We start from the raw sequence: 27,934 nt of genomic DNA on the forward strand, positions 1-27,934 counted from the left end.
GACTCTGCACCAGCATCTATGAGATGTCTGTTCTGTGTGCTGGGTGCCCTGGGGGCCCACAAGGGAGGGGTCCCGCGTGTGAAGGTCCATAGCAGCAGGGCGCGGTCAGCGAGGGGGGTGCTTGTCCTTCCCCACTGTGGGTTTGGGAAGGGGCCGAGGGAGGGGCAGGGTTTTTCTTCCCCTCTAGCCGGCATTTCAGCTGCCCATCCTACGCAAATCACATACTTGGCTTGCAATTTTGTAGTAGCAGCACTAAAAAAGTGAAAAGAAACAGGGAATTTACTTTAACAGTACATTTAATTTAACCCGATACATCATTTCAACCTGTAATCAGTGTTTTAAAGTTGATCATCTACACTTTTCCACACGAAGTCTTAAAACCGGAATGTCCTTTGCACTGTGAACGCCTCTTAATTTGCACCGGCCATGTGTCAAATGCTCTGCAGCCACGTGGGACCAGTGGCCCCTGGACTGGACAGGACAGGGCTGTGCGCTCTCAGCGCTGACGGGCCCAGAGTCTACATCAGGAAACGAGCTGCTCTTAATGGATGGTGGAGTTGGGGCGGTGTTGGGTTTTTTGTTTTTTTACCTGCCCAGCGCTGTGGTTCTGAGCATCAACTCTGACTTTGCTTCAATTCCCAGCTCCACCTCTTCTCGGTCAGATGACCTCGGCAGGGGACGTCTCAGGAGGAGTGAACGAGGCTATGCAGCTAAAGCTCCAGCAGCGTGCTCAGCACAGGGCGACAGCACGTAGGGGTGACTGCTTGCAGCTCATTGACTCACCCTAGGGGGCCCACCTCCCAGACCCCCGGGTTCTCCCCCTCCAGCCACCCCAGGACATGTTCTCACTCTACACGACAGGAGCTCACAAGGGCCCAGAGTCCAACACAGGCCCCGACTCTAACTGCTGGAGGAACTGGTGTGAGCATTTAACCTCTCCAGGCCTCGGCTTTTCTGCCTGGTAAATTAGATGGTGGGACCAGCCCATCTTTGAAATTCACTTCCAGTGAGAGAATTTGGTGAACATGACAGTATTGATATAGCACATGAGCAACATCTACAGTGAGAAACTTTAGGGATAATGAAGGAGGTTTTCCCTATTAGCACCATCATCGTCACCTTCGAGGCTGTCGCTGTCATCGTCATGATCACTGCCGTCACCATCATCGCCATCACTTTCGCTGTGATCGCTGTCGTGGCCATCAGGGCCATCTCCATCATCAGCGCTGCCATGACAGACATCGTCATTGCCATCCCTTCCATCATCGCCCTTGCTGTCGTCCCCATCTCAGGGACCCCGTCGTGGGCACTGCTTGGCACCCACTTCTGGACTCACCTCCCTGAATCCTCACCATGCGTGAGGTGGGCATGGCAATCACCCTGGGTTACAGATGAGGGAGCCAAGGACCTGAGAGGGGAAAGGACTTGTCCATGGACACAGAACAGGTAGGTGGGGGAGCCGGGATTTGAACCAGGCCATCTAACTCAGAGCCAGCCCTTTCACCCCCACTAATGACAACACGGGAGCAACTGTGCCTCAGATTACTCCGTGTCCCATGGATTCGTCCCCCCAAGATGGTCTCCAAAGCCCCTGCTCTCTTCCAGCGCCACCTCCTGGAGACCCTGTCTGCAATGCCAGGCCCATGCCTGCTGCTCTCACACCCACAGGCTCATCGACCTGCAGCTCACTGGGTAAAAAATTTCATCATGTCTATTGTATATTCCAAAAAGGAAGCTGCAGCTCAGAGAGGGTAAGTCATGAATGCAAATCCCCGACTCTGCTCAGCTCTCGAGGGTTGTTGAAGAATAAAAATGAAATAACGCTAGAAATATGCCCACCCAAGAATGGTGGCTCTTTAAAGAAAGGGCACCGCTCCCAGGTGATGGATGGGAGACTGAGGTCTGGAGCAGAGAAGCCACTGACAGGGAGCAGAGCCTGCACCGGGGAGGGTGCTCCCCCAGAGCGACTCTGAGAGCAGGAGAGTGGTGTGGGGTCGGGGTGGGGGCGCTGGGGCAGGAGCTCTGGCAGTCTGCCTTTTGCCTCCTCCAAAATTGTTTTGGTAATTTGGGGCAATTTTTCAGGTAAGAAAAAAAAAAAGATGACTTCCCAGTTTAGCCCAAAACTCACCTCTATTAAGTTAAGCAGTTAACACAGGTCTCCCGGCAGGATGTGTTTTGTTTCGGTCTTGTCGGCTGGAAAAATGAATTCTGTCAAACCTCTTGAAGCTAACTGTCAAAGTAAAGCATTTTGGGGGAGACAGATCTCTTACTCTGATGGCAAAATTCATTTCAAATGATCCTTTAATCCAGTCTTCCTGCAAAACCTGAAGCTGAAAATTTGAAAAGCATTCACACTAAAAGGTTTCTTCCCTCTCCTCCTTGTTCCCTCCTCTCCCAGTGCCCTCTCTTACAAAATAATGCAGCAAAGAATTGCAGCTGGCGAGATGATAACCATTTGGTTTCTCACAACAGTTTTTAAAGGGGGGAAATGACAGAGCACAAGGACTTGTCTTTCAGTGTCCTGGAGAGGGAGAGAGGCTCTCGCTGTCACAGGCTCCTGCCACGCAGGGGAGTGAGGGCACTCTTGGGAGATGTGGTGTCACAGACTGTGTGAGACAGGGTGGAGGAGCAGGAGGGGGTCTGGGAGGAAAACAGTGGCTTTGTTCCCATAGAGGGAAAGAGGTTGCTGCTTTTCCCCTAATCGATGCTCTCCATCTCGTTCTCAAACCTGTCCACCTGTCAGAACCTAATTCTGCATTTGGGTCAGTATCATTGTGCCCATTTCACAGAAGGGAAAACTGATGAGGCTCCAGGAGGCTAAGCCACTTGCCTGAGTGACAGGGAGGTGAGTGGCGGAGGTAGAATCTGGTTCCACGTCTGCGGGACTTGGGAAGCCACTGCCCTTTCACTACTCCCTGGAGTTGCACACATGGGTGTTCACGGGGCAGAGAAATCACCAGCACTGAAACAATAGTAACCGTAATAATGACAGAGTCCCTTCCTGCCCAGCACAGGTAAGTCTGGCTTCCCCCCATAAGGTAAATGCTATTACTATCAAATCACACTTGAGGGGATGGGGCTCAGAGAGGTGGAGTAACATGCCTGGGGTCAAACAGCAAGGAAGGGTAGGGCGGGGCTGGAAACCAAAGTCATCAGAAGCCTGGAGCAGGCTGCCTCTCTCCTGTGCCACTGGGGTTTGGAGGCAGAGGGCAGCCGCCCAGCAGGAGCCCCTCAGTCTGCGTTCAGATTCTGTCCCGAGAGCAGGGAGGGGAGGGCTTGTGAGGGCTCAGAGGAGGAAAGGGTGGTGGGAGCCTGGGAGAGAAACAGCCAATGCCCAGGGCCTGCGTGGGCTCCCTGCAGGTCTGCAGGTTCACAGCCCAGGGCTGTGGAAGGTAGGGGCAGCACCCTCCACCCACGTGAGCCAGAGCGAGCCCCTTTGAAACTGCGGCTGAAGCTCTCGGCTGACTGGAGGCCTGACAGGTCCAGCCGGGGTGGCCAGCTGTCCCTCAGTGAGGAGCGCCAACTCACCGTCTAAACCCAGGCTGGGATTCGCCACCCACTATAATTGTTCTAATTGCCACTGTCACGGCTCATAACGCTCCTTAAGGTGACAGCTGTAAATGAGGGAATCTGGAGTGGCCCTGAGAAGGGACAGGCCTCGGATGGTTTCAACGTGATTGAAAAGGGGAGCAGGACGGTACTGGAAGCCTTGAAGAGACTCAGGTTTGGGGCTACCGGCTGCCTGTTCCTAGGGCTGTGAGGAGCGTTTCACAGGGTCGTGAAGGCCACTCTCACCAAATACTAGAATCAGTGGAGACTAAAACAAAATATAATATACTATATTATAATAAGATATAATCTTTGAAGATTATAAATGTAAGATGTGAAGCTAATAAACAGTCAAAAGCAATAGTAAAACAATGACTATGCAGGGCACTACTGCATACTTAGAATATTAACTTCACAGAACCTTGGTGACAGGACTTCAGCACCTTTGGCTCAGTGAGACTGGGAGCTAAAGGAAGGGGCTTTGGGAGAGGGCAGGATTCAGGTCGATTAGTCTGTCTGTCTATCTATCTATCTATCTATCTAATCATCTTTTCTCAAATCAGGGGTTGAAAGCTGGCTCCCATGTCATCTAGACCAGGGGTTCTTGAAAGGTTTTAAGATATGAGGTATTTGAGAGAAAAGAAAGTACACGAAAGGATTGTAGGATTGTAAATGAGCATGCTTTATTGGGCTAAGTTCCCAGGCAGAGCTCACAGAACCCAAGAGGGAGTGAGGTGAGTTCGCTCACGGGCTTTGGCGGGTGCAGTTTTTAAGGGCAGGGGTTAGGTGATGACATGAAAGGGGCGGCACATTAAACAAAGGATTATTATGCTAGCAGGTTGAGCAGGGGGTGGTTAGATGTCCGTGAATAGATGTTTGCTGTGCAAAGACCTTGACTGTAACGGTTCACCTCTCCTCCTGGAGTGACTTCATGATTCCAGCCATGGAGCCCTCCCTTATTCCCCCGACCTAACATTCCAGCCTTTTTGTGATCGTAGGATGTTGAGATCTTTCTAGCTGCTTCCTGCTGCAGTGGGACGGCATGGGGCTATGGGCTGAAATTGTTAGGGTCGGGAGAGAGGAGAGGCTGGCTGCAGGAGTTTGGTGAGGTCGGCAGGAGGTGATGCAGAAGCATTTGGTTGACCGTTACTCGGGATAGTTCTCTTATACGACCCTGGAGGAAGTTAAGGAGGCAAGGAACTAGGAGCAAAAAGAGACAAATTAAGATAACTGGACCTAGCAGTGGGAGAAGCCATGCTGCTAGTGGAGAGGAGAACCAGTTTAGGGCAGAGGAAGTTTCTTGTTTCCTGCGATAGAAATCTTCCTTTAGCTTGTTTAGGGTTTGAATGTTTTACTCTGCTAGACTTTCGATTCATTGATGTAACAGCAACACTCTTCTTGGAGGAATATACACGTCCCTCCTTTTTCGGCTGTCAGCAGGTCTAAGGCCCGTCGATTTTGAAGAGTTACTTGAGCTAGTGGAGTGAGTTGGCCTTGTAGAGATGAGAGAGATTCGGCTGTTGATTCTAGAGCTACCTGTAGTCCAGTTTCAAAGTTTTGAGAGGTTAGAATATTGTGTCCTAGTGTCCCTCCCGCTGTGACTGAGGCTGAGACTGAGGCGGTCAGGCTGATGCCTGCGAGGATAGGAAAGAAGGCAGCCCTTTTTAAGCATGAGGGGGTAATAACCAAGCTAGCTCAGACTCCCCGTAGAGGGTCAGTTGGGGAACAATAGTTACCAGGAAGCACGGTCCTGGGGTACTGGGGTTAAGGCACTTGATAAGAGTTTCATTACACCAGAAATATTGCCCTTCAGGGGCATGGGCAGTGTTGTGGATAGTGGCATTGACTTGGCATCGGTTTTGAAGTTTGGCTTGTTTTACAGTTATGTGTGTGAGGTAGCAGGTTTTTAGGGGATAGGGAAGATTTTCAGACTCAGGTTCCCACAGGGGGATATTTTCCAGGGTGGTGTGGCAGGAATTAGGGCTGTGTTGGTCTGTTTGGGTGAGGTTTATAAGGGACGGCTGCCAAGACTGGCCTATTTAATGACGCACACAGGAAACAGCGAGATATTTCAGGAAGTATTTGCGTTTGGTTGAGGAATTGCACGGTTTGTTGGAGGATTTGAAGCCATGCATGCGAGGTTGTTGTGGCAGAGGTTTGGGCAAGGTGATTGGAGAGGCTTTACTCAGCTTGTGCAGTGTCGAAAGACACCTGGGTAAAAGTAGTGTTAACGAGGACATATTCGCGGTGTATTTCAATAGCGCCTATAGGGTATTGGGACCAGCCACCGTAGTATAGTTTGCCTTGGACTCCTGCTACCCATTTTACGTCCCAGGGATCTGCAATATTTATGTAAAATTGCTGGGAACTGATGTAAAAGGTACCCTTATGAGGTGCTTCATTGTAACCATCGTGTATCCTGCATGACCAATAGGGGCATCGCCTGTATATGATGTTATAGTTGTTTTGGTTACAATAGCTTTTGGTTTGGGCTCCTGGAAAGCAGGCACAAGGCCTTGGGCCCTTTTCAACTGATTTTCGAGTAATAGGAATGGTTGTAGGTTGGCTACAACCTGTTAGCGGGCAGTTCGCTGTGCCAATTACGTGAGTGGTTGCTCTTCCATTTTGGGTAAAGGTTTCCCTGATCTGGAATTCCCAGTCATAGAATTTGCTTTCAGTGGGAGTTAGGAGGGTGAGGAGCACGAGTGACATGGACCCGCGTGGGCCCCAGAGGCTGGCAGGTGTAGGAGGGCTCATCCTGCTTATATAATTTGACCCGAGATAGGTGGTGCCAAGAAGAGCCCCCAGTAGTTTCACCGCTGTAGGAGTGGTAAGGACCACTGGGTGTGGGCCAGTCCACCCTGGTTGGAGTGGTCCGGGCTGCAGCTGTTTGAGGAGTACCTCGGTTCCCAGTTGAAGATTGTGGGGGGAATTGGCAGGATCAGTTTTCCCTGGTTGTGGCAGGAATTGGTCAGCGTGTTCTCGCAGTAATTGCCTGATTAAAGAAAGATATGGCAAGTAAGAGTTGCACGGGATAGGGTGGCTGCTGCAGCTAATGCCCGGACACAGGGAAGCCAGCGCGGGCAGTAGGGTCCATCTGTTTGGAGAGGTAAACTATTGGAGTATAGGTTGGCCCCAGAGGTTGGGTTAGAACCCTCACCGCCATTCCCTGCTTTTTATCAGTAAATAGAATAAGTGGTTTGTTAGGATTTGGGAGGGCAAGAGGAGGTGAGTGAAGTAAGGCACGGCGGAGGACCGAGAAGGCTTTGGATATGGCGGAGGGGTCGTCCAGCGGACCTGCAGGTGTTGCTTTGGCTGCATCGTAGAGGCACTTTGCTAGAACAGAAAAATTAGGGACCCAGTACCGGAAAAATTTCACGAAACCTAGAAAGGATAAAATTTGTTTAGCATTTTCCGGAGGCTGGAGTTCACGGAGCGCTTGCTGCCTGCCAAGTGTGAGGTGCAGAGAGGTGGGAGTATGGAGGAGGCCCAGACAAGTGACGGGGGAACAGGAAAGTCGGGCCTTGGTTGGTGAAACCCAGTATCCTTTCTCTGCCAAGAAATTTAATAGGGTGGCCGTGGCTTCTGTGGAGGCGTCTTCAGAAGGGCTGCAAATTAATGTCATTTACATATTGGAGAATAACACTGGGAGTTAGATCGCATTGTGTTAGGTCTTTGGCTAAGGCTTGGCCAAAGATGTGGGGGCTATCACAACCCCCCTGAGGCAATACTGTCCACGTTAGTTGCTGGGCAGCTAGAGAGTCCGGGTCTTCCCAGGTAAAAGCAAATAGACTGTAACAGGCAGGGCCCAGAGGTGTAGTGAAAGAGGCATCTTTGAGGTCCAGGACCGTGTAGTGAGTATTGTGAGGAGGTGTGTGTCAGAGGAGAGTATATGGGTTGGGGAACCCCGAGTGGATAGGAATAACAGCTTCATTAATCAGTCTGAGGTCCTGGACTAAACGGTAAGAACCATCAGGTTTTTTAACAGGTAAAATAGGAGTATTACATGGTGAATTAGTAGGTATAAGGAGTTTCTTCCCTTTGAGCCAGTTGATGATGGGTTGCAGTCCCCTTTGATGGGTTATGGAAATGGGGAATTGTGGCTGGGAGGGGAATGAGAATGGATTTTTAGTCGGATGAGAACAGGTTCATGATGGGAAGCTATGATAGGGGTGGAGGTATCCCACACTTTTGGGTTGATTAGGTGGGGTGGTAAGGGGTGAGGGAGAAGGATAGGGTCCTGGGTGGAGGCAGAGGCTACGCATAGAGGCAGTAGTAGATTTGCAGGAGGAGTTTTTGTCCAGTGTAGTGATACCCCTAACTTGGCGAGAATATCCCACCCCAGTAGCGGGCTGGGGCAAGAAGGCATTACTAAGAAGGAATGTGTAATAGGATGTCCCTCTATTAAACACGTGAATGGCTTAGTGGTTAAGGGGTGCGAAGGATGGCCATCTATGCCCGTGACCATGACCCGGGGAGGACAGAGTCAACATGAATAGGTGGGGAGGACGGAAAAGGTAGCCCCCGTGTCCACTAAAAATGATGCGGACTTACCCTCTACCTTGACTGTTACCCTGGGCTCCACGAGGGTGATTGGAGTTGCTGAGGCCGGGCGTCATCAGTTGTCGGTGGCCAAGCCCAGGACTGCCAGTGGTGGACTAGGGGTTGGAAGGACGGCCCCCCCATGGCCAGGCGCCGAGGGGCAGTCACTTTTCCAGTGTCCCTGTTTTCCACAGAGAGGGCATGGTCCCTTGGGCAGTTGAGGATTGGGGCACTGGTGGGACCAGTGTCCGTCGAGCCCACATTTGAAGCACTTTCCTGCCGGTGGATTAGTCGTAGCTGGCTTCTTCTCCATTGCGGTAGGCCACAGGGCCGCAGTCTGGGATGGGGTTTGTAAGTTTGCCTTTCGGTGGTCTCGGGACTCCCTTTCCGCCATTTCCAACTCATCACGTGTACTGAAAACCTTAAAGGCCAGGTTTACCAGGTCACGGATAGGGGCCTGAGGACCGTCTTCAATTTTCTAAGTTTGCAGGCCGACTGGGATATAAAATGTGTGGCTAACACGGTTTTACCAGCCTCCGAGTCCGGGTCTAAGCAGGTGTATTGAGAGAGGGCTTCTGTGAATCGGTGTAGACATGCTGCCGGGTTTTCCTCAGGACCTTGGGTGACTTCCCTTAGTTTATGGAAGTTTACTATTTTATGTGAAGCTTTCTGCATACCCACTATGAGACATGTAAGCATTTTATCCCGCCTAGTTCGCCCGTTCCTCCCCGCTGGAGTGTCAACCTTGTATTCCCACCTGGCTCTTGGTCTGGCACGGCCTCGGCTCCTACCAGCATGGCGTGGTCGGTTATATGCACCTGGTCGGCCTGGGCCCTGGCTGCACTGAAAATACGGTCTCTTTCATCTGGGCTTAGAGAAGAAGAACAGATTACATGAATGTCATGCCAGGTTAGATTGTAGGCATTAGCTAGATATTGAAATTTCTTAGTATAGGCGATCAGGTCACTGGAGAATGAACCTAGCCATTTCTCAATATTAGAGAGGTCAGCTAGGGAGAAAGGGGTGTGTACTAGAACTCACTCCGTAGGTCCCACCATTTCCCGTAGAGGACAGAGTAAAGAGTCCTTTGAGCAGGTATGAGAGCTTATAGGTGAGGAGGGCAAGGCTGTTGAGGACAGTGGGGGACTGGATGGAGATGGGAGGGGAGGATAAGATGGCGGCGGGAGTGCTGCGGGGGGGGGGGGGGAAGAGAGGAGGGGGACAGATAAGATGGCGGTGAGGGTGCAGGCAGAAAAGGAGACGGATAAGATGGCGGCCGGAGTGCTGTTGAGATAGGCGGGGAAAGTGAGGGATAAGATGGCGGGTGAAGTGCGGCTGGAGCAGGAGGAAGTAGGGACAAAATGGCGGCTGAGGCTCTGCCGGATTAGAAGGAGAAGGCAAGGGGCAAGATGGTGTCTGAGGCACTGCTGGAGGAGAAGAAGAGGGTAAGGGACAAGATGGCGTTTGAGGCGTCATTGGAGGAGAAGAGGGTAAGGGACAAGATGGTGTCTGAGGCACTGCCAGAGAAGAAGAAGAAGATAAGGGGCAAGGTGGCGTCTGAGGCGCCGGAGGAAGGGAGAGAGGGATAGAGTGAGGGAGGAGGGGATTGTGTGGAAGGACCTTGCGTAGACAGTGGTCGCCCGGAAGAAGGATGAGTCGGGGGTTCAGGAAAGGAGAGACTCATCAGAGGCGAGGGAGGGTTTGGGAGTTTCCTTGGCTGGGAGAACCTGAGCCGTGGAGCCAGGAGTACAGAGAGAGGGATGGGAGCGCAGGAGAAGAAAAGCCTGGACATAAGGAATTTCGGCCCATTTGTTATTTTTTGGCAGAAATCACAGAGGTCGTTAACGACCTTAAAATTGAAAGTCACCCCCTCAGGCCAATAAGAACCGTTATCCGATTGGCATTGTGGCCAAGCCTTTTTACAAAAGTAAGAGAGGCGTTTCGGCCGGATGTCTGGAAGTAAAGTCAGTGTGGATAAGTTTGCCAGAAGGCACCTTAGAGGCGTAAGGGGTTGGGTTGTAGAAGATTTATTGCCCATGCTGAGAGGCCTCGAAGAACCAAGGAATGGCTTTAACAATGAAGGACTGGCCCAGGGGCGTCAGTGTCCCAACACCCCGAGAGAGTCCTTAAAGCTTGTATGAGTGGGTTTAAAGTCCCGTTCAGGTCTTGGACCCTAGTTTGGGAGGGAAAGGAGAAGCGGGGCGTCCCCACGACTTATCGAGTCCTGGAAAAAGGGTATGAGGTTTGCAGGCTTTTCAGCCCTCAATCTGAGAAAATCTACGGACAGGTTCTCTCCTTTGGACAGGCTCTCTCCTTCTCAGAAAGGTGAGACCCGGCAGCAGAGCTAGGAGGGGAGGGACTTACCCAATGAGTGGTGGATGCAGCAGTGGCCGAAGGATCCCTGGTCTCTGGATATGTGGAGGAGAAGCGAGAGGAAGCCGGGGTGCCCCTGGCCAGGCGGGCAGCACCCGTGCTCCTCTCCCGGGTTTCTGGCACCAAGATGAAAGGTTTTAAGATATGAGGTATTTGAGAGAAAGGAAAGTACATGAAAGGATTGTAAATGAGCGTGCTTTATTGGGCAGCTCACGGAACCCAAGAGGGAGTGAGGTGAGTTAGCGCAACGGGCTTTGGCGAGTGCAGTTTTTACGGGCAGGGGTCAGGTGATGACATGAACGGGGCGGCACATTAAACAAAGGATTATTATGCTAGCGGGTTGAGCAGCAGGTGGTTAGATATCCGTGAATGCTTGCTGTGCAAAGACCTTGACTGTAACGGTTCACCTGTCGTCCTCGAGTGAATTCATGATTCCAGCCATAGAGCCCTCCCTTATTCCCCTGACCTGACAGTTCTCACCTCAGGCTGCCCATTAGAACTGTGTGCTTTAAAGCAACCCTGATGTCTGTTCCTCCCTCATGCCCATTTTACAGATGGAGAAACAAGAGTCTCCAAGAGGTTAAAAAGGAAGTGACATACTTTGGATACTGTTTTGTTCACACCAGAATCCCCATTATCTAGAACAGAGTCTATACGTACTAGGCACCTAATAAACTTTAGGGTAAGTGATGGAATAGGCAAATGAGCCTCAGTTTCCCCACCTGTAAAATGGGGAAGTCACCCTCTATGGTCTCCAGGGTCACTTCCAGGTGCCTCCCACAGGCAGTCCAATGCCTAGGGCATCTCTGGGAAGCCAGGACAGCCAGGAAGCCTGGGAAAGCAGGAGCAAGACTGAGGGGGAGCTGGGACTGGGCTGAGGCCTCCCCGGCAGGGCTGGGCAACAGGTTTCCCTTCACACTTGGTGCTCAAGCTTGTGAGAAGCCCCGAGTGCAGTTATTAGACTATGATATGCATGTGGGTGTCTCACTGTTGGAAGTGGGTTTTGCATATTTTGATAGACCTTTAAATATGAAATATATTATCCTTCATTATCTTATCTTATGCAGCTTATCTTCTGCATGAGTATATCTGATGTATATTGTTTCCTCAAAGAAGGCAAGTTGCCAGTTCATGACCACGAAACCAGCGTGACTTTGTTTGTACTGTACCATTGATTACACAGAATGTTTATTCATTAGCTCTGAGAAGGTGGGGCAGCCAGTCTGTGAGTAAATGTCCCACACCAGGGGAAATTCTGCTACATGGGGTGGTGGGGTCCTGGGGGCTCGGGAGGGGCAGGGAACAGGGTCAGGAGAGAGGTCAGCCCCGGCCACCCACCTGGACCCCTGTGAGGGTCAGCAGGGCCGCGGACAGTGTCTGAGCACCTGCCATGTGCCGCTCCACCAGAGGCCCTGCAGGGCTGGGAGCCCGGCAACTGGAATGCACCACCCTCAGCACGAGCCCTGTCTGTCCTCAGTGATGAGGGAGCTCCTTCCTGAGCCTCAGTTTCCCCACTTGCGCTGTGGGGTTGAACCAGCTCCCTCCGCACTGTGTGGCTGTGAGGATGAAATGACCAGTGCACGTCGATGCCCTCAGCACCCAGGGGAAGAGTTCATAAAATGAACTAATATTAGCAGTACTCCTGTTTCTATTTCTCTTCCAAGTGCCACAAAATGGACATTCTTTGTCCCTGGTAAAGACGCACAGGGGTGAGAGGCAGATGGTAGGTGCAAAAGTTCAGAGCCCAAGGGGTGGGTAAGGGAGGGTAATAGATGAGGCTGTAGGTTCCCTTGGGCCAGCATCACAGAAGACCTTGAGTACAGCCCTAAGGGTCTTTGACTTTTGCCTAGAGGTCAGTAAGTCTCAGGGGAGTTGGACTGAGAGCTTCTCACCCCATGCCCAGGAGCTCTCACATTGTAGGCACTCCCTCTCCACCAGCACCCCCATCCTCACATATGCCATGTGGCCTGAAGATTCCAACCACACCCAATGAGAATAACTACATGAGTGGGAAGAGCCCTGGACCTGGGTGTTGGTCCTTGGGATGGTGGAGAAAGGGAAGGGATAGGTGAAGCAAGGCTGAGAACTGCTGCTGAGGTCATGGGGAGCCACTGAAGACTACTCAGCAGGGGAGTGCATGGTCATCTCTGTAGACTCCAAAGGTCACTCTGTCCATAGTGAGGGGAATGGACTGGAGGGAGCAAGAGGGGGCAGAGCTGGAACTGGGGTGGTGATGAGCTGTGGGCAGTCTAGGTGAGGGTAGAGGCAGTGGGGGTGGAGGGAAGGGGCTGGGCATGGCTGCTAGAGGAGAAGAAGCTGACTCCAAGGGGCCCTTAGGGGGAGGAGACGGTAGGGCAGGGAAGGGATGGGGCCACAAGGGATTTCAGACTGGACACCTTGACTTTGAGTTGTATTGGCAATGCACAACAGGAGGCCTCCATGCAATGAACATCTGAGGCCCCAAAAATGGTCTTAATGGAGACGTGGGCCTGGGGAGTCAGCAGAAGGAGGTGGTTGGGACCCCAGGAGCTTGAATAAGCTGGCCCAGGGCAGGGCTGTGGATAGAAGATGGAGTCAAAGGAGGAAGCCTGAGGGACTCAGAGAAGGACGGTTCAGGGAGGTACAAGGAGAGTCAAGAACGGGTGGCAACAGGGAATCCAAGAGACTAGAGCTGCAGCATGTCCACTGGCTTAGCAATTAGTGGGCCACTGGGGACCTGGTGAGGGCGACAGTGGGGGTGTGGTGGGGGCAGAGGTCAGACTGCAGGTTTGGAGGGAGATGGGGGTGGGGAGGGAGGGACACTCCAGTTAGTCCCTTTACTGGCCCCCTTTCCTCCAAGGGTAAGACCCCAGCTCCTGGGCCCAGCTGTTAAGCTCTTCTAATGGCCTCACCTGCCCCCAGGGCAGCCTCACTGACTACAATCTGCTCCTTCCAGGCTCTGTACCTTTGAATGCATTACCGTTTACCTCAGGGACCCTCCCCACTGCCCTTTGTCACCTCACAAACCCCTATTGGTTCCCAGGCTCATATGGAGGGCTTTCTCCTTTGTGAATTCTTCCCTATAAGCACTTCAACTCAACAGTCACACGGAGAGGTGCCCTTCTCTGTGCCATCAATGGGCTTATCATGATCATAAGCCATTAGTATGATCACTGTAATAGTTGATGGTTATGAATCACATTGTGCCCCAGGCAGTACACCCACGAGCTCATCCCATCGCACAGTCACCTGGCCAGGCAGGTGCTGTTATCACCACTCCACAGGGGAGGAGGCTGTGATGAACCAAGTATTTCCCCCATCACACAGCACATGGGGCACAGAGACTTCAAGCAGGGCTCTCTGTCCCCAGGGCCCGGGCTTGGCCACTACCCAAGACACCACACCGCCCGGACGTTCAGCTGGCACACATGATGAGAGGATGGTGGACACGCGTGGTTGCCTGTCCAGCAGCCCCACCCCTGTCCTTCCTTCACTCACACAACCCTGCAGTTCTTTCCTCAGCCCCAGGGGTGAGGAATTGCTGAGGTTGCATCTGCTTGCGGCAGATTCCCAGGCTCAAATGGCACTTCCTGGCTGCACTTGGGGGTGGGACTCTGGGGAAAATGCTTGGCCTCTCTGTGCCTCGGATCCTCATTTGTAAAATGATGACAGCCACAGTCTCTGCTGCGTGGGATGCGGTGGGGACTCCTGGACCTGACGCCTGGTGCTCAGCGAGCCCTCAAAGCGTGTTGACTCTCAGGGCTACTATTATTGTCATCAGTGTTGCTGTTGCTGGCAGGGTCCCATCCTGTCTTTGTGCACCAAGCCCCCAGCCCACACTCAATAGAGCAGAAAGAACAGGGACTGAGGAGTAGGCCGCTGGGTTCAAACACGGCTCCGCCACTTTCATACTGTGTCACTTTGGACAAGTTTCTAAACCTCAACAGGCTTCAGTTTTTTAACCTATAAAATTTGGGGAAAACAACAGTGCCTCTTTTGTAGGGGTGTTGACAGGATTAAATGAATTAATACATGTTGCAAGCTCAGCACAGAGCCTGGTGCAAACCAGAGCTGGCATTTATTTATTGCTCCTGGGCCCCAGAAGTGATGGTGTTGAGGGGCCCCAAAGACCTCCTCCTGTCATCAGTGCACTCAGAGACGAAGAAACCGAGGCCAAGAGACACTAAATTACACGTTTGAGAACAAGACAGCATATGACTGTGCTGAAAGGGTGCACAATCAGAGAACAGAACGATCTCTAATAAAGGGCTAAGTGGGTGGGACAGACGCCAAGGGAGCCAGGAGCCAGGGATGAGGGAGAGAATTGCAGCCGGGACACGGATGGCTTCGGCCAGGGCCCAGGTAGGTGTTCTTGTTAACAGCACTGACTTTTCTTTTAACATGAGTAATGCATGCTTAGTGGGAAATGCTGGGAGAGTACAAAAGTGTATGTAAAATAGTACATAAAACACCTGATGTCCCATCTCTCCAAGATGGTAGTGCTAAAGCACTGATGCCTTTCTTCATTCTTTTTCCATTCATATGCAAGCCTATATGTTTTCCTGATTTCACCTTAGTGTGAGCGTAGGGACAGGCTAGGATATGATGCAAAATCAAATAATCCCCAGAAACTAAGCTGCTTTCTCACTCTTGCCGCATATCCTCTGAGGCCAGCACGAGAGCGTGGCTCATCGTGTCCCAAAGGTGCAGAGCAGGTGGAGGCGGCCCCAGCCCAGGACGTCAGCCCCACGACAGGTGCTCCCATGGTGATTCCTGCAGGTGCAGAGGCTGCGTGAGGCTCGGGGCACTGGCTCTTGAATGCTCCCGCCTGGCAGCAGCCTCACCACCTCTGCTCACATCCCGCTGACCCAAGCAAGGCCCTGGGCTGTGCCGTCCTCCTGTGGCCCAGAAGGAGAACTGGGGAAGGGGGACCCCGCTGTGTCCTCCACGTGGTGCATGCACAGGGTCTGGTCTTTTCTTCCTGACACTTTTCCATCTCATTACACATTCTTAGAAATAGTTAATGTGTTAATGTTCCATAATTTAACTAAACTTCCATTTTTGAAATGTGTATGGTTTAATATTTTTACTCTCATAATTAGCACTGCAATGGATATCTTCATTTTTGAACTTTTCTCTAAATTTGTATTTTGTTAGAATAGTATCCTATAAGGAGATGTTTGGTGAAATAACGTGAACTCTAAAAACCAAGGATGCCTAAATTCACCGAGTGAATAATGCTCCAGTCCTGCTGGCTCCACCTTGAAGCTCACCCGGATCCGCTTTCTTGTCACGCTCTCCTGACTCCCACCTGGTCCGAGCCGCCGTCACCCCGCCCGCACCGGCGCAGCAGCCATCTGGGTGGTCCGCGCCCCGCCCGCCCCGCCTCCGCCGCTCTCAGCAGCCCCCCGGTACCCCGTGCGGCTCAGGGCGGAGCCGTCTCTGCCCCGCCTCCCCCGGCACAGTCTCGCCGACAGTGACTCGGGCCCCGCGGTCCCCGCCCCTCACTTCCCGCCCCCCCCCACCTCCCCTCAGCCCTGCCTCCACCTGCGGGGTCCTTCCTGCCCCGGAGCCCTCCGCGGGGTCCTGCCCGCAGGCTTTGCGCTCGCGTTTCCTCTAGTTGGAGCCTCTTCCCCAGTGTCTGCCCAGGTCCTCGCCCCCCTCCCTTCACCTGCTCCGAGAGGCCATCCCTGACCCCTCTCTTTACAACCGTGACCCGGCAGCCCCACCTCCTCCCCTGTTCAATTTTCTCATCACCAACTTGCACCTCCTTAGGTCACTTTTCAAAGTTCTGTGTCTATCTCCTCCTTCTAGAGTCTGAGCTCATTGTGCCAGGGACTTATGTCTGGTTTTGTGCTTCCGTGGTTTTTAAATTTTGTGGGTTTTCCCCCAATGCCAAGGACAGTGTCTGCACGGAGTAGGCACCCAGCCAACGTTGGTTGAAGAAGTGCCGCATTGTGTATTTGCTACTTGCTGAGAAACTACACGAGCTATTATCTCGTTTAATCCCCGCGGCAGCCCTGGGCAGCGACTTCTCACATCCCACCGTTTCCCTTGAACAACAGGCTGCGACTGGCTCCGTGACCCGCCCAGCATCACGCGTTCCGGGGTGCGGCGTCGGGATCCCCAGCCGGGTCTGTCTGCTCCGAGGCCGGCGTGTGAGCTCCGCCCTGGGCCGCCCCCAGGCAGGTGTGAGGCTGCGCCAGACGCTTCCGGAAAGGGCGTGTTCACGTCGGGGAGGGCGAGAGGGCGGCCCTCTCGCACCCCTGCCCCTGCTGCGTGTCCTTGCTAGTCTGATGGAGGAGAGCGGTCTCTCATAGAAATGCAGTTTACATTCACTTCTTTTCACTCTGAGCTCTAAGCTGGGACCTTGTGGGTTGGCAGACAAGGAGGCAGAGAAGCTCGGCCAGCCCCAGGCCCCTTGTCCTCACTTCCATGGCCGGCTCATCTGCCTCCATGGGCTCCCTGTCTTCACACACGGGAGGCTCCCAGATCTGTGTCTCTGTGACCTACGACCCTGGCCGCGGCACTGCTGGGTCAGCCCAAAGAAACGTCCTCGCAGTTTCTCTGTCCACGGGAGCTTCTGTGTGAACTGGGGAATGGCTCGCCCATCCCTTTTGTGGGCCAGTTAGGAGAACGACAAGGTTGGTGAATGGGGTGCGGGCTGAGTTTATACAAGTGGTGTCTGCGGGAGGAGGTTCCTGTGCATCTCCCTCCTGGCGGTGTTGTCTCCTGGAGCCTCTCCTTTCTCCTCTTTCAGGATCTTCTCAGAGTGAACACGCCTGCACCTGCGAGGGCCGCCATCCCCGGTGCCCCTCTGCCAGGTTTTCCTTCCATGAGAGTCCCCCCCTCCATCTGGAAGCCTGGCGCACCTGGGACTTGGGTGGTCTCAATGCTTCCTCGCCATCACCCCATATAGTTAGAATAATTTCCATTTCTCCCAGGTTCAGGCCCAGGTGCCCCCAAATTCCATGAGCCATTCCTGGAATCTGGTACTTGCCTCCCCCACCACCACCACCTGCCTGCTTTTTTGCCTTTGCTTAAACTACACTGAGTGTTTTCTGTTACTGGAAAAGTGCCCTGACTCAAAACCAAGGAAACCTGTTTATTTAAAAAAACTGCTTAACCAAACAAAAGGAAAAAATAACATTTCCAACAATAAATTCCCCCCAACCCTCTCTCTGAAAGGCCTCTTCAAATAAGAAGAATGAGGCTCTTACAAAACCTATGTGGAAAGTAAACCCACAATCTGGACACCTACTTCTTTGACAAGTGATAATTAACTGCTGACAATATAATTCCAACTTGGATACAAACATGTTTTTTATTAAAAAGTAATCAAAGAGATCCTTGCATCATGGAGTCCAGCCTTGTCCGTGGGAGCTCAGCTCCACTGCCAACAGATTTTCTGCGTTGGCATTGAGTGCCCACTGCTCCCTGCCAGATGGAACAGGGATCCAGACATAGGATGGTTCCTGGACTGTCTATACCCCACACCTTCCAGGACAGCTCCAGGAAATGGCTTGGCCACCCCATCACTAAGGGACCATCAACCACCGCTAGGCATCCCCAGCCCCAAATGTGCCTGGGGCCTCCTGCCAGGGGCCTCTCACAGCGGCCTCATCAGGGAAGGAGACGGGCAGCTCATCTTTCCAGCCTCTGCTGTGCCCAAGCCTTGCATGTATCATACCTTCCTCCCTCCATATTTTACAGAGGAAGAAACTGAAGCCAAGAGGCATGCAGGCTTTTGTTCAAGGCCGTATGTCTGGAACAGAATCAGACAGAAATGCCAACTCAGACCCACATGACTCCCAAGTCTGTGCCATCTCCACCCCTGTCCCCAAACCCTCTTTCTCTAATGAACACAACTGTTCTGTGCTTCAGTCTCCTCATCTGCAAAATGGCGGTAAGAGATTACTTGAGGATGAAATGAGTTGATATATATAAAACACTTAAAATAGTGTCTGGCATATAGTAAGCTTTCCATATGTGTTTATTAAATGCTTATTCATTAATTATTATCAATATCAACAACCACATAAACAGGACTACTGATACTATTAAGCAAACGTCTTTCCTCCAACCAATAACCAGGTGGCTTTACCCCTTTAAGCATCTCTGTATTCCTCCCTTTCAGATCTCCGAGATGCGTTGATGAGGGAGACATGCACAGGCCTCAGGATGCTGTGTGTAGGCCGAGGGCTTACGTCCTGGGCTTTGAATGTCTGAGTCCTCTGAGGACAGGCATCCCTGTTTTCTGCTGGCTTCACAAAAGCTCCCCTTGTGTCTGGCCCATGATCAGCTTGTGTCCAACTATGACCTGTGGCAATAGTTTTTACCCCATTTCCAACTTCTCAGACTCTTAGGTAACCCCAACATTCATATACTCTTTCTTCTCCCTGCCCCATGCACACGCTACGCAGCACCACGTCTTACTCCTAGAGCATTCCTTTTTTTAAAAAATCTCTCCAGGATTTGCACATACTGCATCTGGAAAGCATTTCTCTCCACTTCCCTCCTGGTGAAATGACAGCCATGGCTACCTGAGGGCTGGGACACAGTACCCCCACAGGGGCAGGAGATGAGACTTGGGTGTGAGGCAGGGAGTGGGAGAGCTAGGTGCTGACGTAAAACTGGGAACTTCAAAGGGCTTCATGTGGTTCCTGTTTGTTTCCTAGAAAACAAAACAAAACAAAACCCAGGAGATAGCAGGGAAGCATGCCAGTCTGGGCCTGGGCTCTCGTAAGAAAAATAAATCTTGGGAATTTGTAACCTCAGACCTGTAATTTGCTTAGGTTTATGGTTTTTGGTTTACACTGTAGGTAGAGTTTGAGAATCAGTTCAACTATTTAACATATAGTTGGTCCCAGGCTAAGGCTTGTGATGGACATCTGTGAGGAACAACAGTTTGGCAATGATGTGATGAACAGATTTCCATTTTTGGGATGAACAGATTTCCACAGATAAAGGCCCCCTCCCTCAAATATGGGCTCAAAATAAAAAATTACAAAGCAAATAAGGTAACAATTCATCACGTGTGAAACTTAGCAGAAAAGGAAAACAGGGACATAAGAACCCAAAAAGCTTCAAATAATGAAGCAATTCTGAGGAAAACAATAAAATAATTGTTTAAAATAATTGAAGGCATAAAAAATCATAAGATTAGAACATGAGATGATGAAAAAGAATGGGCAAATTGGGAGAAATTAGAATGTCTAAAAATGAAATGTATGATTATTGAAAAAATAAAATACCTCAATGGTTGGATTGAGTAGAGGATGAGACACAGCTGAAGAAGGAATTAGTGACCTAAAGAATGTAGAAAAGAGGAAAGTACACTGAGCATAGCACAGAGAAACACTGAGAAGGAGAATATGAGGGAACAATACAGAGATATGAAGGAGAGAATTAAACATTCCAAAATATGAATATAGAGAGTATGAGGGAGGCTTGATACAGAAAAGTCTGACAGCTGAGAACTTTGCTGAGTTTGTGAAAAACATAAATTACTATGAATCCCAAACAGGATGCATAAAATTAAAAACACAATTAGGCACACACTGTAGTGAAAATGCAGAACACTAAGGAAAATGATCCAGAGAGCAGCCAGAGGAAAGAAAGATTACATACCAAGGAAGAACAAACAGGCGGCATATTCTCCACTGCAATGTTAGGGGAATAAAGTTCAGGAATAAAAGTTTTACTGCCAAAGGAAATAAACAGTAGAATTCTAAGCCCAGCTAAATTATCATTCATAGTTGAGTGAGAAAGAAAGATATTTTTAGACAAAGACACACTCATACGTCATTGTTAAGAAAACTAATAGGAAAAAGTAACTTCAGGGAGAAAGACATTGAACCCATAAAGAAGGAGGAGGACTGTTCGGCTTGCTAAAGCTGTCAAAATGCAATATACCAGAAATGGATTGGCTTTCACAGCGGGGGTTTATTAGCTTACTCATTTACAATTCCGAGACCATAAAAATGTCTGAATTAAGGCATCAACAAGATGATACCTGGATTTGGAAGGTGTTCCGGCATCTGAAACACCTTCTGCCACTGGGAAGGCACATGGCTGGCATCTGCTGGTCCTTGCTCCTGGTTCATTGCTCTCAGTTTCTGGTTCCAGGGGTTTTCTCTTTGTGTCCTGCAGGTCTTCTCTTAGCCTCCCTGGAACATTTCTCTCTCTAAGCATCTGTGGGTCCTCTCTTCACTTCTCTGGGATACACTCTCAATTTCATCTCTTAGTTTAGCATTTCTTGGGGGCATTTTTCTGTCTCCAAGCACTTTTGTCTTGATTTCCAAAATGCTTCCCTCTTAAAGGACTCCAATAAGTAGATTAAGACCCACTTAATGGATGGGGTCACATCTCCATGTAAACAACCTAATCAAGAGTTCACACCCAAAAGTAGGTCTGTCCCTACAAGACTGGATTTAAAAAACATGGCTTTTCTGGGGTACATGACTTCAAACTGGTGCAGGGACCAAACAAGAAATAGTTAGCAAAACAATGGATAAATATGGAACAGAGGATAGGAAGTAAGCACAGCCCCAACAGGCTGTGATTAATAACTGATATGGGGATAAAAAAGAAGGCTGGTCAGCATGGGGATTGCCCAGTATCAAGATGAGAAGAGTGATCAGACAACTCATTCTGAGGACCTGGTGTTTTTCAGAAGGAAGGGATACTCATTTATTTTAAACTGTGTTAACTCGAGTGGATAGTGTGTAATTTTAAGGCTAATCAATTAAAGAAGAGAAATAGAATGTGGAATTTCCAAACCAGTAGAGGGTAAAAAGGGAATGAACAAAAATTGCATCAGTATGAATGGGTGGCAGGGAATGAGCCAAACAGAAACAGAAACAGAATAGAAGCAAAAACATAAATAGAAAAATTATTGTAAATAAGAAGGCAGAATCCTGGCTCTGCTATTTGCCATCTGATCTTGGGCAAATGGCTTAATAACTTCACCTCTCTAAGCCTCGGTTTCCTCCTGTGTAAAACGGTGGTGATAGCATGTTCCGTTTAAGGGCTATCATGAAGATTAAATTCGTAAAGCTCCTGCCAGAATGAGTTTCTTTTATTGTGACTAGTTACCCTGGGCCAGGCACAGTCCTGAACGTGGCCCCCAAATCATCTCATTTCATACTCTCATCAGCCCCAGGAGTCAGGTAGCCCTGCCATCTTCCCTTTACAGATGTGGAAACTTAGGCACAGAGGCAGAGTCTTGCCGAGGACGCATAGCTGGGGAATGGCTGAGGCTGGGCACAGACCAGAGTCCTCAGGCCCTGTGGGCACTCATTGGCCGTGTGAACTTGGGCAGCTGACATCACCTTCCTGGGCCTCAATTTCCTCGTCTGTGCACTGTGGGTGCAGTTGTGGGGCTGGGAAGGCTGAAGCACATGAACCCTCAGCACCATTCTTGGCGCAGAGTGACCAGTCAGTAAATGGTGGCTCTCGTTACTATGACCAAGGTCAGTGTTCACTGCCATCACCCCCGCTGTGCAGGCAAGGAAGCTGAGGCTCAGAGAAGGCCAACAGCTGACATGACTTGGCTGATTATTACCTGTTTAATCATAATCAAGTGTAAGCCCTGGGAATATGGAGGTCTCGTCTGTCTCCTCTTATCTCCAGGACAGGGCTTGAGTGATAAATGAATAAATGAACAAATGAAGGAATAAATGAAGTGTCCTTGGATTCCACCCCATGTATCCGTTATTCCTATAAGAAGGTTCATCACCCTGAGGATATTGTATTAGAGCCTCCCCAGCAGAAAACTGCTCTGAAGAGCCTCATGGCTGCAGGACACCGAAAGCTTTTTGTTTGGACGTATGAGGCCACCTGTCCTCCAGCTGTCTTTCTCTGCCTTGTACTCGTCACTGCCAGATGTATTTTATGTCCTCATCTCTCCATGATCTGCCTTCCCCAGCACAAAGCCGGCTCCATGAGAGCAGGGACTCCGTCTTGTTCACTGCTTGGTCACCACGTGGTCATGCTCAGAAGGTACCTGTGGTTGAAGCGATGTCACCTCTCTTAGCCTCAGTTTCCTCATCTGTGCAATGGGGAGGATGACGCCCCCTTGCAGGGCTGTTGTGGGTAAAGTGAAATGCCTCCCAGGGGCCTTGGCAAGAAATGGGCTTTATAGACATTGCACTGTGTCTTTCCTCTTCCTTTGTTTGATAAAGCTTTCTGGAGTCAAGCTTTATTTTCTTAGAAGGATAAGAGATTATTGAACTTCCTAAAGCAGTCCATCAAAGAAATTTCCAAAGGGACAAAAAGGTAAGAAATGTTTCTCTCAATAACATCTCTGCTTCATTTTTATCCTTCACTTAGTTGATGACAACAGCTACCATTTTTGCATGTTTGAAATGTCCTAACTCCTATCCTTTCATTTAAAGAGGTGGTTTCAACTGGGGGAGATTTTGTCCTTCAGGGGCATTGTCAAGAGACCCTTTTGGTTGCCGCATTTTTGGGGGGATGTATTACTCCTGGCATCTAGGGATAGAGGCCAGAGCTTCTGGTGAGCATCCTGCCATGCACAGGACAGGCCCCCACAAGCAAGAGTCATGTGTCCCCAAATGTCAGTAGTGTCGAAGGTCAGAAACCTGATTTAAACTCATTCGGCCAACCTGTGAGACAGGTATCGCTGTCACCCACCCAGCAGGGAGGGGGAGATTTGGAAGTGAAGCTTTGCCCAGGGTTGTGCTGAGCTGAGATTCAAATCCAGGTCTGTCTACTCGGAAGCTCCCTCCTCCTCCATCCTGTCATTCATTTACCACGTAAATGCCAGAAACCTCCAGTCCCTTTGTTATTAAATAATCCACCCTAACAGGAGTCAATGCAGCATGTGAAAAGGGACATGTTAAATGCCCATGGTAAATAGTGTAAAAAGAGCTTGACCTCATTTCATAGGGACCACCACTCTATTTCTCTTTTATTTTTATAACTTCTTCCTCTAACTCTAGGAGCAATTCATGATGATCAAGGACAATTTGAAGAGTGTAGGAAATGTAAGAAGAGGTCCCAGGGCTGCCCGTGATTTCTCCCACCAGATATGGCCTTGAGATGTCCTTAGTGGGATTATAAACATGAGCAGAGATCCCTTGATTCAGCTCCTGAGGCACCTGCTGGGGCTGCCACCATGAGGCTGGACTTGGAAGGCCTGTGGGGTGTGGGGTGTGGCTGGGGAGGGTGGGGAGAGCCCATTCTGGGTTTCTGTGCCCAAGGCCATTGGCTGAGTTTGGGAGACAAGGGTGTCCTGGGGCTAGTGGAGGGTCCCACAGGCAAGAGACTCCGAGATAACTAATGGCCACACTCCCTGGAAGCTGCCTGGGGGTCTCCTCCAGCTCAGTGGCCTCCCTGGACTTGGCACACAGGTCCTGCTGAGTGGAGTCATTGCTGACCATCGAGAACTGACTTAGCCCTAAGCCCGCCCTCCTCAGCGTGGGTGCCAAGGCCCTTTATGATGGACCCTGGACTCCCTCTTCTACTTCATCGCACTCTGTTCTCTCCCCTTGAAACATGTGCACACACACCAGCTAGATCCATCGGCTGCTGACAGTTCTTTAAAGAGCCTGTTTTCTTACCCAGCCCTACTTTCTCGTGAATGCAGTGCCACCCTCTTCCCAGATCACCCTCTTTCTCCCTTGTCCCCCAGACTGGCTTACCATCTGCATCCTCCGTGCCTTGGCTATTGCTTCCTTGGACCCTTTGAGTCACTTTCTCTGTGTTTCCACAGCTCTGCTTGTTTATTCCAGTCAGGGCACCCACAACCCTGCACAGGGTCTCCTTGGACTCCCTGAGTAATGCATATTTGCTGGACGATTAGGAGGTGAACTTGGTCACTCAGTCACACTGTCCTTCCTATATCAGGGAAGGCGATGGGATCAAGATACATGTGAGTGTTCACTTCAGCCTCTCTCTTCCCTGGACCCAGCCCAGCATCTGGCATGCAGTAGGTGCCCCATGAACAGCTGAGGGAATCGGCAAATGCACACAGAGCCATTAATTTCACCCAAGACTCAGCTTATCATGAAAGCAGCTCCTGGCTGCAATCAGAATCGCTAAGTGCCCTTTAATTTAGTCTTCTCTAGTCTTTCCCTCCTTCCCACCTCTGCATGGCCAACTTTATCAGGTTGGACTGGGAGCGGAGAGGCTGACTGTCCAATATTGAAGTCAGTTGATACTGGTTTGTGTGAGCCTATAGGCAAATTTTTAGGAATTCTGTGAGCTGGTTATTTAGCATAGGCATTATTGAAAATTAAGTTTTTAAAACTTAAAAACTAGTAGATTATATTAAAAATAAAGGTAAGACATATGCACAACTCCTCATTTTCTAATGATTTTATTGCATTTTATGATTATCTGTGCTCTTGAGGTAGATTTCTCTTGTATCTCTTGTATCACCACTGTCCAATGGTGTGCTACGGGGCATCTCTCCTGACTCTGCACTCGGTGATTCCACGTCAATAGTTTGAAATTGGCCATGGTAGGAGTTTTCACACCATGGAAATAATCAAATTGGACCTTTTTTCCCTGGAGCATTACTTGTAAATATTGACTAGCACATCGCCAATCAGTGCCACATGATGCAACAGACAAGGTGGCATCATGTGATTTTTTAAGGGACCCCGAGTCTTCCCACTAGCTCCCCCAGGCATCTCAGGGGATTTTGTGAGTCACTATAGCTTCGTAGGCCGGTAGGGAAGGGCCGGGCTATTTGGTCGAAGTCTCATGCTGACCTCTTGTCATGGCCAGATTCACATCAGGATCACCGCAGGGACTCCGAGATGCATTATTTGTTATTTCAGCATGTTTCTTGTCTCATAGGAAAATCCCTCAGCCCCTCATTCAGAGCCCACCATAGTTATTTCATATATGATCAAAACAGGACTCTTCTGTACTCTTCTGACTCACAGACATTAGAGGTCGTCCAAAGGAGATGGGAGTGGGGCCGAGTCCGGCTGGAACTGGTGGAGTGAAAAAGCATGACCGATGGTATGGAAGTAAGCAGGGGCTGGACAGCCTCAAGAAACAGACATACAGCACATGGCCAGGGCCTGACTGTTTATCAAACCGCTTTTTTCTTCTTAAAAGGGGATTTCATCCATTCATTCCTTCAGCTGAGTTTTGCTGAGTGCCTGCTTCGGGCCAGGTTGTGCTCTGGGGGGCGGGGAGGCTGTCAGGAGCAGGGCGTGGTCGTGACCTTCAGTCTGGCGGGGCAGGCACAGGTCAGGAGAAGACCCCACTACCCCCTGGGAGGGGTGGGCCTGCTGCTGTGCGGGCACGGCAGGGGGTGGCCAATTTTGGCCCTGATCCCAGGTGACAGCAAGACTGCCTCAGTATTCCAGTGAGTTCAGAAATTCAGGGAACTAGGCCTATAGTGAGATTTCACCAATTCAAGAATTTGGGGACCTATCTGCATTTTACAGGGGAGGTGGCCGAGGCCCAAATGGGGACTTGCCTGGTGTCCTGGACCCCCATTTTCCGAGTCCAGGAATCTGAGCTCTGTCCACAGCCTCCCCGGGCCTTAGAGACTCACAGGGAGGTCAGCAGTTCCGGCCCCTTCCTCATCCCCGGGCCACTCCAGACCTTCCCACGCCGACATTAATTACATTTCCCAGAGGTTAATTTGTAAGGAGATGGTGAAAATGTGTTATTTAAATAGCGATTATTAAAATCATGCTGGGGATTTTCTACATAATAGGTAATTATCTATAACCTAATTGGGAAAACAATGTAGTCAATTCTGTTTAGCTCATTTCACAGAACCCAGACCTAATCCTACAGAGCAGCATACTCTGAAGCTTCTGCTGATATTTGTTAAATCATAATCTTATTAATTCCAAAATGAGGAATCATGGGAACGTCTGTGACGGATTGGCCAAGGCCCTGGCTGCCACGTGCCTGAGTGGAGACCCTTTCTTTGGAGTTTGGGGAGTTTGCGACCCTTTAACACGTCTTCCCTCCGAAGCCCCCCGAGAACACATTCATCCACTTGCAATTATGTCCAAGCATCGCTGGCTTGTAAATCTGCACTTTTATGTCCATTCACTCATCACCGCATCAAAGTTTTTGTTCATGTATTATTTCTTTTTTTATGCCATTTTATTGAGATATATTCACATACCATATAATCATCCGTGTCCAATCGACTGTTCACAGCACCATCACACAGGTGTGCATTCATCCCAATCAACCTTTGAACATCTTTATTACTCAAAATATATATAAATAAGAACACCGAAAACATCCCATGCCCCTTACCCCCCTAATATTTATTGATTTTTTGTCCCTACATTTTTACTCATCTATCCATACACTGGACAAAGGGAGCATCAGACACAAGGTTTTCATAATCATGCGGTGACACTGTAAAAGCTATATTGTGATACAATCATCTTCAAGAATCACGGCTGCTGGATTATAGTTCAACAGTTTCAGGTATCTCCTTCTAGCTATTCTAATACACTAAAAATTAAAAAGGAATATCCATATAATGCATATGAATTATCTCCATAATGACCTTTTGACTCAGCCACTGAAACTTTATTTTGTCTCATTTCTCTCTTTTCCCTTTTGATAAGAAGCCTTTCTCAATCCCTTGATGCTAGGTCCTGGCTCATCCCTGGGAGTCATGTCCCACGTAGTGAGGTGGACAGTGAGCTCACCTGCTGAGCTGCTTTAGAGAGAGAAGCCACATCTGAGCAACAAAAGAGTTTCTCTGGGGGTGATTCTTAAGCATAATTCTAAGTAAGCTTAGCTTCTCCTTTACAGGAATAAGATTCGTAGGGGCGAGCCCCAATATCGAGGGCTCAGTCTATGAAATTGGTAGTCCCCGATACATGCAAGAGTCTGAGGAACTCCCTAGGTGGGGAAATATATTTCCACATTTTCCCCCAATCCCTAAAGAGTGCTTTTCAGATGCTTTTTATTCTCTGCCCAAATTACTCTGGGATGTATCAGGAGATCACACTAACCTGTACAAACCAATGAGTTCTCACTTCCTATTCAAGATTCCTTGTAATTATGATGTTTGAATAAACTGCTTATATTATTTCTTGCATTCATTTATTCAGACATGCATTCTGAGGCAAATTTATCTGTCCTTCACTCCTTAGTCCTTTCATTTCTACTTCCATTATTTGTCCTATCATTTATTCATTCTTCTTTCCATTGTTCATCTATGCACTCAGCTCCTCACTTGCTATTCAGTGGTTTCTTTAGTCTTTCATCCCTTTAGTAGTTCATTCATTCACTCACTCTTGAATGTACCTTTCAGTCCTCACTTCATTCATTCATTCAGTTCTTTACTATTTGTTGTTCATTTATTCATTTACTTGTTAATTCATTCATTTAATACACATGCTCCATTTGTTAGTAAACAATACTTATTGGGTGTTTCTGGTCCACTGGATTAGATGTCCCTTCTTCCAGCACATTCTGGGTTTCTAATAGCAAAGGCCTTTTGGTAAACTTTTATTATAGTCTA

At 49.7% G+C, this 27,934-nt stretch overlaps 1 long non-coding RNA gene across 1 annotated transcript; it reads right to left on the reverse strand.

Annotated features, from left to right (window-relative positions):
- Positions 1 to 4,215: 4,215 nt before the first annotated feature.
- Positions 4,216 to 10,694, reverse strand: LOC143674610 (uncharacterized). Its single transcript, XR_013171129.1, has 3 exons — positions 10,456 to 10,694; positions 8,104 to 8,961; positions 4,216 to 6,544 (listed from the first exon to the last, which is right to left on the reverse strand). It is a non-coding gene; the product is annotated as an uncharacterized LOC143674610 (long non-coding RNA).
- Positions 10,695 to 27,934: the final 17,240 nt, after the last annotated feature.

The sequence above is a fragment of the Tamandua tetradactyla genome, chromosome 2 (genome assembly GCF_023851605.1).
Source record: "Tamandua tetradactyla isolate mTamTet1 chromosome 2, mTamTet1.pri, whole genome shotgun sequence".
Taxonomy (NCBI): Eukaryota; Metazoa; Chordata; class Mammalia; order Pilosa; family Myrmecophagidae; genus Tamandua; species Tamandua tetradactyla.